Consider the following 8,505-nt stretch of genomic DNA (forward strand, 5'->3'; position numbering starts at 1 on the left):
AATGTAGTAGTTCTTAGAAGAAGTGTACAACTCTTTAATCTACCACAAGGAGCTCCTACAAAGGAAAAGAATGAAACATAACATCAACCGGTGCTTTAAACATAATACTTCCAGGGAGATATATTATGCAGTTCAATAGAAACTAAAAAAACGAAAAACACGGATTGAATTACCTATGAATCACTAAATACAACATTGATATCTTCAAGGTAGGGCTTCACGTGTTCACACCGCACATACTGTGGTAGCTTACAATCTGTTCTAGAGCATTCATCTTTCAATGTTTGCACAATCAATTATGCAATAGATGATCAAATCTGTATGGTCTTCATAACAACTAATTCACACTTAAAAATGTTTTTACATGTAAGGACTGGAAGCAAATGCAACTGCTAAGCTATGATATGATCCATTCCCAAAAATTGGGGTGAAATTAGTATCACTGTGATGATAATGTTCACAAAGAATCTTTGTCCAGCTGATTAATTTTGTAGCTGCTCAACAGAAAGAAATAGGAAAGGAAAAACTATAATAAAACATTTGAACTACAAAGAAGCAATAAATATTTGTGATGGCGTCAACACCTTATTTGAAAAGAGTTGGTATACACTTTGTTTATCTAAACATATTTAGAAATTCAATCATCCATAGAGGAAGATTAAAATTGGTGTACCTGCAAAGAAGCAAAGCAACTTGTGGGAGACGTCAACGTCGTGTCAGCCAAAAACAGCGTCTCCCTTGAGCGACACTGACAACCTCGGCGCAGCTTATTGAGTTGGATTTCACAAAGGTTGGAGTGGCTGCTTCGCTCATGCTATTGGAAAATGGGGTTCCTACAGAAGAATTGGTGTGTGCGGGACTGCCAACCTACAATTAACCACGATCAGAATAATCCTTTTAACCAAGCATTGTAATTGAGGACCAAAAGACTCTTATGGTGGGAGTGTTTGCATGCGACGTTTGTACTGCAGATCACGGGCATACCTTTGATTTGGTGTTCTGTATATGCATTCGTACACACTGAATGAAATGCAGCGTGACCTCATTGTAATCAGTTATAGGTCTGAAATGGAAAAATTATATCCAGTTAGCATGCTTCAATGCATCACTGGAACATGAACATAATTTTTTTTGTAAAACATACCTGACCGCAAAAGTAGTAGCACACTTCTTATGCCGCACTCCCTTCAGGCTACCAATGACGGCAACATACATACCATTCCCTAATTAACAACAAATATCAGAGTGATGATCCTTCAGAGAGGAAGGCGGTAACTTTCCTCAACAAATAAAGATAGTGTATGCATGAAAACCAAAAAAATGAAGGTTACAAGTGATGCGTATTGAATAACAGCAGTTTTAGAAGAATCTGCAACATCGTTCAACTTGTAAAACATATCAAAATTGACAAAGATGTGAAACTGATACCTATTGCTGAGAGCAGATACTATCAAGTATGATTAGCCACAAAGTTCTTGTCTATATAGTAGAATGATATTACAAATCCTGAAATTATAGTATTACTAACTGTTAATTGATGGTAGAAACTTTGAAATATCATTGACCACAAAGCCCTTGGCCAGAGCAAAATGCAAAAGGCAAACATAAAATTCACTTTGCCTAAAGAAAGGGACCTCATGAGGCTATCACCGGGCTCTGTCAGAAGGCCGTTGTGCCTAAATGAAGGTGCATCAAGAAACAAATTTCAGAAATAAGAAGCAAGAGCAACAACTTAAGAAAAACTACATGTTACGTAGAGTAATATTTTCCTACAACCTGAGTAGAGAGATGGCAGCCCAGCACCTGGGGCAGGAAGGAGACGGCAGGCAGGCGAGGGCGAAGGGATACATGAGGAAGCTAGCGCACCTTTGGCACCGCTGGTGCCCAAACTCCGCCGTCTTGCTGTTGTTGCGGGCTGATTGGCACAACGCCTCCGACCACTTTTTATCATCCGGTCACCACTAGGCCAGACCAGCGCCGCCACTTCCCGCTCCTCCCCTCGGGTCAGACCGAGCAAAGTAACGAGCGCTTACTTATCAAGGAGGACGTCTGCATCCTCTTCACCGGTGGTAATGGCTCCTCGAGCCTCTGAATCTCCTCTTCCTCGCTCACCGAACGGCAGCACCGCATGGGGATTCTCAGGAGGGCGCCTTCTCTGATGGCCGGGGCTGGAGGGGCATGGATGGTGGAGGTGATGTGGCGGCGGCGGCGGTGGTGGCAACCCTAGCCGCCAGACGAAAAAGGAAAGGAGAGGCGAGTGGGGATGGCAGTGTTTCGCTCGACCACTTGTGTACTATTTTTCTTTTTTCTTTTATCCCTTTTATTTTTCTGCCCAACCCATGCGTTGGACGTGGCACGCGTGAGGAGGCGTCATTGATGCATACCTTAATGGTTTTAATGTGACACAACTAACTTTTTATATGAAATTTTCTCTTTTTTGTTTCTCTCACATAGAACATATCTTAAAGTTCAAACCTATGCAGCATGCCAAATCTTTCTAACTAGAATCCAGGATAAATCTTTAGAATTTTTTGTCCGACATAAATACTAAAAATATATTTTTTTAATCAAACAATACGTAATTTTTTATATTTATATTTGATAAAAAATCTGAAAGATTTATCCTAGATTCTATTTAGAAAGCTTTGGCACGCTGCATAGGTTTGAACTTCAAGATATGTTCTATATGGGAAAAGATGTATTTGCACGAATCTTAAAGCAGAAAATGGATGGTTAAATAGAGAGGGCCTGGATGCACATGCTCTAATATATATTTTTGCATAAACTACTTCTAGTCTCCAATCTCTAAAGAAGTAAAGATACTAAGCTCCTTAGAAAGGGAGCTCTTTGGTGCATCGTACAAGGTTAGACGTGTCGGTCCTGATTGTAAAAGGGCGTCGGCGTTCATTGTTTCAGTAACCAGCTAGCTATTGGATGTGGTGTGTCTGTAGATTTCTCTCGGTCAGATGTCACATATACAAGTACTCCCTCCGTTTCACAATACATGCTTTCCATTTGTCAAAATATAGATGTATCTAGACATGTTTTAGTATATAGGTATATCCATTTTTGGACAAATAGAAGTCAAGTATTTTGGAAGGGAGGGAGTACATCAGTGACTCACACTTACACCATCGGTTGACAATGAATATCATACGTGTGGAAATGCAACAACCACAACCTACCACCACTCCTACACTCACATGTAATTTCCAATGCCAATCAAATGACGAGGATCGAGCTAGCCACACCAACGGCCTATCAGTGACGAATATAGAAAAAAAAAGTTTGATAGAGCCATATCTATGACAATGGGGTCATCTTTTTATAAATGTATAGTAATTAGTACTAAACTAATGAAGGATTACCTAATTACATTGGGGTCGGTTGACCCCTATAAAAACAAACAGTGCAACACACATAGAACATTGATAGTAATATGTCATACAACAAACATCAATGATAACGTTGATAACAAAAACAAACATTAGTGATAACGAAATGACTATGAATTCATAGCTCAGATGATTAGGTTTCTTGTGATAGAACCAACCCATCAGGGTTTATGCTCTAGACTTGTCATTGGTGATTGCATTTTTCTCAATTTATTTCAGGCCTTTTGATGATTTGTGTTGAGTGTCAGGAGACATTCCCATTGACTAGAAAGAGTATGTGGGGACTTAGTTAATCTCAAGATGATGTACCGACTCAATCTCTCGGAGGTGCTTGTAGGAGCAGGGTGTGCGTACATGCGTTCATAAGATGCGTGTATGTGTGTATGTTGTATAAGCGTCTTCGTCTATACTGTAATGAAAATACTAGTAATAAATTGAATAAAAAAACTACACAATATACGTGGCAGCAAAAATCAGCACGGCGAAGCGGGCTTCAGCTTCTAGTACATGCTTCTTCAATCCTAAAATAAGCATGGTTGATTTCTTACATAGTTGCGTATTTTGCGACGGAGGAACTATTGTGTACTCTTGAATCCTAAGGTTAGAAAACAAAATAAATTATTGGAAATAAGTGTTTGACATAACAACAGCTGAAATAGATAATCTTTACCGAGAGATTTGAGTGGATGTGAATGCAAAACAATCCTTAGAAAATCCAATGTTATACAGGAGAATTTCTTAGGCTAGTCAATGTGTACGTGCAATGCACGTTAATTTGAAAGTATATTAAGTACATGCGGATATTAAGTAGAATATTATTTGCGTGTTATTATGTGATTAACACTATATTTGGCATGAAATTAACTGCACGCTAAACATGTTGAACGCTCGACATTGAAGCCGTGTAGATCGTTGGATTGACATGATTTGATGACCGAGATTGATTGAATCTGCCCCTTTGGGTCTTTTTATATTGGTATAGATTTATGCAAGTCCACTAAAAATCTAAAAAAGCATAGTTTGCGTCACAGAATCTCTTATTGCTAATCATTAATTAGAAAGTTGGCATGCTTTCCTTTGATAAAAAGGAAGCAGATGATTTTTTAGGGTCAGCAAATAATTTCTTTGGGGAATGTGCAGACATATCATTTAGATTTGAGATTTCCTAAGCTGGGACAACCTAGACAATTGACAATATGACAGTTGAAAAATAAACTTAAAGAAAGTAGAAAGATAATTATCACGAAAAAAGTATAGTATGCGTCACAGAATCTCTTATTGGGAAAGCTAATCATTAATTAGAAAATTGGCGTGCTTTCCATCGATAAACAGGAAGCAAATAATTTTTTTAGGGTCAGCAAATGATTTCTTTGGGAATGTGCAGACACGTCATTTAGATTTGAGATTTCCTAAGCTGAGGCAAGCTAGACATTTGACAATATAACAGCTGAAAAATAAACTTAAAAAGTAGAAAAATAATTATCACAAAAAAAGTAGAAAAAAAAAGAAGTACAGAAGGAAAGAAACAGGGACGAGTTGTTTCCTTTTTGTCTCAGATTTTTACCATTCGTTTCGAGAACTGAAACTTGTGAGGTATGCCTAGCAATCACCGAGCATAAATAGAGCCGATTCTTGTTAGCGTGCATCAAGGAGAAGAATTTTCTCTCCGTCTCGAAAGCAAGCGAAGCGATGGAGGCGACGAGGGACACGACGCGGTCCTGCTCCGGCGGCCAGGCGGCGCTCGCTGCCAGCCTCGCGAGCCGCCTGGCCGACGACAACGCGGACAACAACCTGGTGCTCTCGCCGCTGTCCATCTACGCGGCGCTCGCGCTCCTGGCCGCCGGCGCGCGGGGCGCCACCCTTGACGAGATCCTCGGCGTCCTCGGCGCGCCGTCTCGCGCCGCGCTCGACGAGTTCGTCTCCCGCGTGGCGGGGGACGCGCTCAAGTGTTGGCGCCGCCTCGCGCGACACCGCTTTTTTTCTACCTCTTGCCTCACATAAGAAGAAACTCCACACCCACACCCACTCACACATGCACTAAGGAAGAACGCACAAGCTTTGCCAAGAGGCTTCCTTGATGATCACAGGTGGCTACATTATTTCTCCAGCCCTCACGGCTTCTTTTCTTCTCATTTATCTGATCACGCAGCTCGGCAACAAGCTGACCCACTACTCATGCACTAACCCACTATCACGTTCAACAGCCACACTCAGCCACCAGCACGTACAGACGCATGACCCGGCCATCACTACCGGCCACTAACAAACTCACCCATGAAGCTAGCTAACCACTTACATGCATCTAACCAATCCATCCAGCCTTATCTTTCTTCTACAATCTCTCTAGAAATCACGACTTGGCCATGTGACTTGTCGCCTTCGACTTTCAGACTTAGCATGCAACACAGCCTCACGCGGCAGTGAACACCTCGCCATGCACGCCGCTGCGTCCCGCCCTCCCACGCGTATCCGACGCGCCCGACTGTATCAGTGCGTCCCGCACGTCTCACACGCGCCCGACAAACTCAGCTGCACCAGACATCGTAGCTTATTCCAACACACACCCCCTAAGCCATGCCTCAAAGGTGCCCGTCATCTTCGACTCCGACGATGTCCGCCAGCAGCGCGCGCTCCGCCGCCGTCGTCGTCGTGGTTGTTGTAGCCGCCACCGCCCTGACGTCGTTGCCACACGCCTCTGGCACGAGCCGCCGCTCGCTGCCGCTGCAGCAGCCTGCAGTCCCATGCGTCGCTGCGCCGCGTCTCCGTGCCATGCACCTCCATGGTTGTCGCGCCGAGCCGCCGCGAACTCTGCGTCACCACGCAGGTCCTTCGCGACCTTCTCGTCTCCGCGACCGCCGTGCCCTTCGCGCGCACTCCCCACGTCCCCGCGCTCCCGGCCCGTGCTCCCGCCGCGCACGTACGCGATCCCCGACGCGGTCCACTCCCGCGGTCCCGACGCGCCCGACGCGTCCAGTGCGCACCCATAACACGCAACGGTCGCGCTCGGCTCGCTACCGCGGCTTATTCGCCATGCACCGCTGAGGCCTCAACCGCAGCGCAGCACCTCCGTGCTCACCGCGAACTTGCCACACGCCGCCGTCGCCACGCGCTTGCCCCGCACCGCAGCCTCCATGTCGGCCGCGCTCGCCGTGGACGCCACCGCGTACCATGGACGCCGCCACACGTCACGGCCGCCCCTCGAACCTGGTCGCTCTGATACCAATTGTTGGCGCCGCCTTGCGCGACACCGCTCTTCTTCTACCTCTTGCCTCACACAAGGAGAAACTCCACACACACCCACTCACACATGCACCAAGAAAGAACACACAAGCTTTGCCAAGAGGTTCTCTTGGTGATCACACGATGGCTACATTGTTTCTCCAGCCCTCACGACTTCTTTTCTTCTCATTCATCTGATCACGCAGCTCGGCAACAAGCTGACCCACTACTCATGCTGCTCATGCATGACTCCATGCACTAACCCACTACCACGTTCAACAGCCACACTCAGCCACCAGCACGTACAGACACATGACCCGGCCATCACTACCGGCCACTAACAAACTCACCCATGAAGCTAGCTAACCACTTACATGCATCTAACTAATCCATCCAGCCTTATCTTTCTCCTACAATCTCTCTAGGAATCACGACTTGGCCATCTGACTTGTTGCCTTCGTCTTTCAGACTTAGCATGCAACACAGCCTCACGCGGCAGTGAACACCTCGCCATGCACGCCGCTGCGTCCCGCCGTCCCGCGCGTATCCGACGCGCCCGACTGCACCAGTGCGTCCCGTACGTCCTGCGCGCGCTCGACGAGCCCGGCTGCACCAGATGTCGTGGCTTATTCCAACATCAAGGATCACTCCGTGTCCGGCGGGCCGCGCGTCGCGTTCGCGCATGGCGTGTGGACCGACCTCGCGTGCCCGTTGAAGCCAGCCTACCGCCACGCCGCCATGAGCATGTACAAGGCCGATGCCAGCACCGTCGACTTCCGCAACAACCCGGAGGCGGCACGGGGTCAGATCAACGCGTGGGTCGCGCAGGCCACGAGGAACTTGATCGGCTCCGTCCTTGGCCCGGGATCCATAACGCCGCTCGCCCGCGCCGTGCTCGGCGACGCCATGTACTTCAAGGGCAAGTGGGAGAAGCCCTTCGACAAGGAGGACACTGCCAACAAACCCTTCCACCGGCTCGACGGCCGCACGTCGACGTGCCCTTCATGAAGAGCTGGAGTTCGCAGTTCATCGCCGTGCACGAAGGGTTCAAGGTGCTCAAACTCCGGTACCGAATGGCTCAAGCGCAAGGTAATCCGTTTGTCCATTCACAGTCTCGATCCTTTCATTCGCGGGTCACACTAATGCATTACATCTTGCTAACCTGTTGACAGGGTGGCGCGCCGATCGGAACAAGCGTACGCAGTTTTCTATGTGTATCTTTCATCCACAAGGCGGTCATTGAGGTAAATGAGGAAGGCACTGAAGCTGCAGCCTCCACATTGATGCATCGTAGAGCTGGATGTAGTGCAATACCGCCACCGCCACCTCCTCGGGTGGATTTCGTAGCTGACCATCCGTTTGCGTACTTTATAGTGGAGGAGGTGACCGGCATAGTTGTCTTTGTGGGACACGTCCTTGACCCTTCTAATGAGGAGTAGGTCATCTCATGCTCATGATTTTGATTTGATTTTAGTTTTTGCAAATGTCGATTTTGTTTTGATTTGGGTCCCAGTTGGCATAATAATAATGATGTAGTTTCATGTTATTTTTTCTGTGTGATGATGTGAATGTACTTTGGGCCTTTTGTTTCATTTGATTAGAAGAAGAGAATTGTGTGCATGACCGCCATTCAGAGGAATTTTGAACTGTTTACTTCCACTATGTTACATAGTAGTTTTCCGTATAATATGTGCACATACCAAATAGAAGAAAAAATTTCGTGTGCCCTTTGAGAATTCTAATGCATGAAGGTAGTTTTTCCTCAGATAGCCCCCCCTCGCCCGCTCTGGTCCCTTCGACACAGGCAGAAGCCCCAAATCCTGCCGCCGGCTTCCCTTCCTCCCTGCCCACGGATCCGGGGCCGCCTTGCCTGGATCTAGCGTGTGGTGGG

The 8,505-nt window shown here is 46.6% G+C and overlaps 1 long non-coding RNA gene across 1 annotated transcript; it reads left to right on the forward strand.

Annotated features, from left to right (window-relative positions):
• The first annotated feature begins 4,663 nt into the window (after nt 1-4,663).
• On the forward strand, nt 4,664-8,160 carry LOC125505991. Its single transcript, XR_007282564.1, has 2 exons — nt 4,664-7,703; nt 7,787-8,160. It is a non-coding gene; the product is annotated as an uncharacterized LOC125505991 (long non-coding RNA).
• The last annotated feature ends 345 nt before the right edge of the window (nt 8,161-8,505 follow it).

This window comes from Triticum urartu, chromosome 5 (assembly GCF_003073215.2).
Source record: "Triticum urartu cultivar G1812 chromosome 5, Tu2.1, whole genome shotgun sequence".
Lineage (NCBI taxonomy): Eukaryota > Viridiplantae > Streptophyta > Magnoliopsida > Poales > Poaceae > Triticum > Triticum urartu.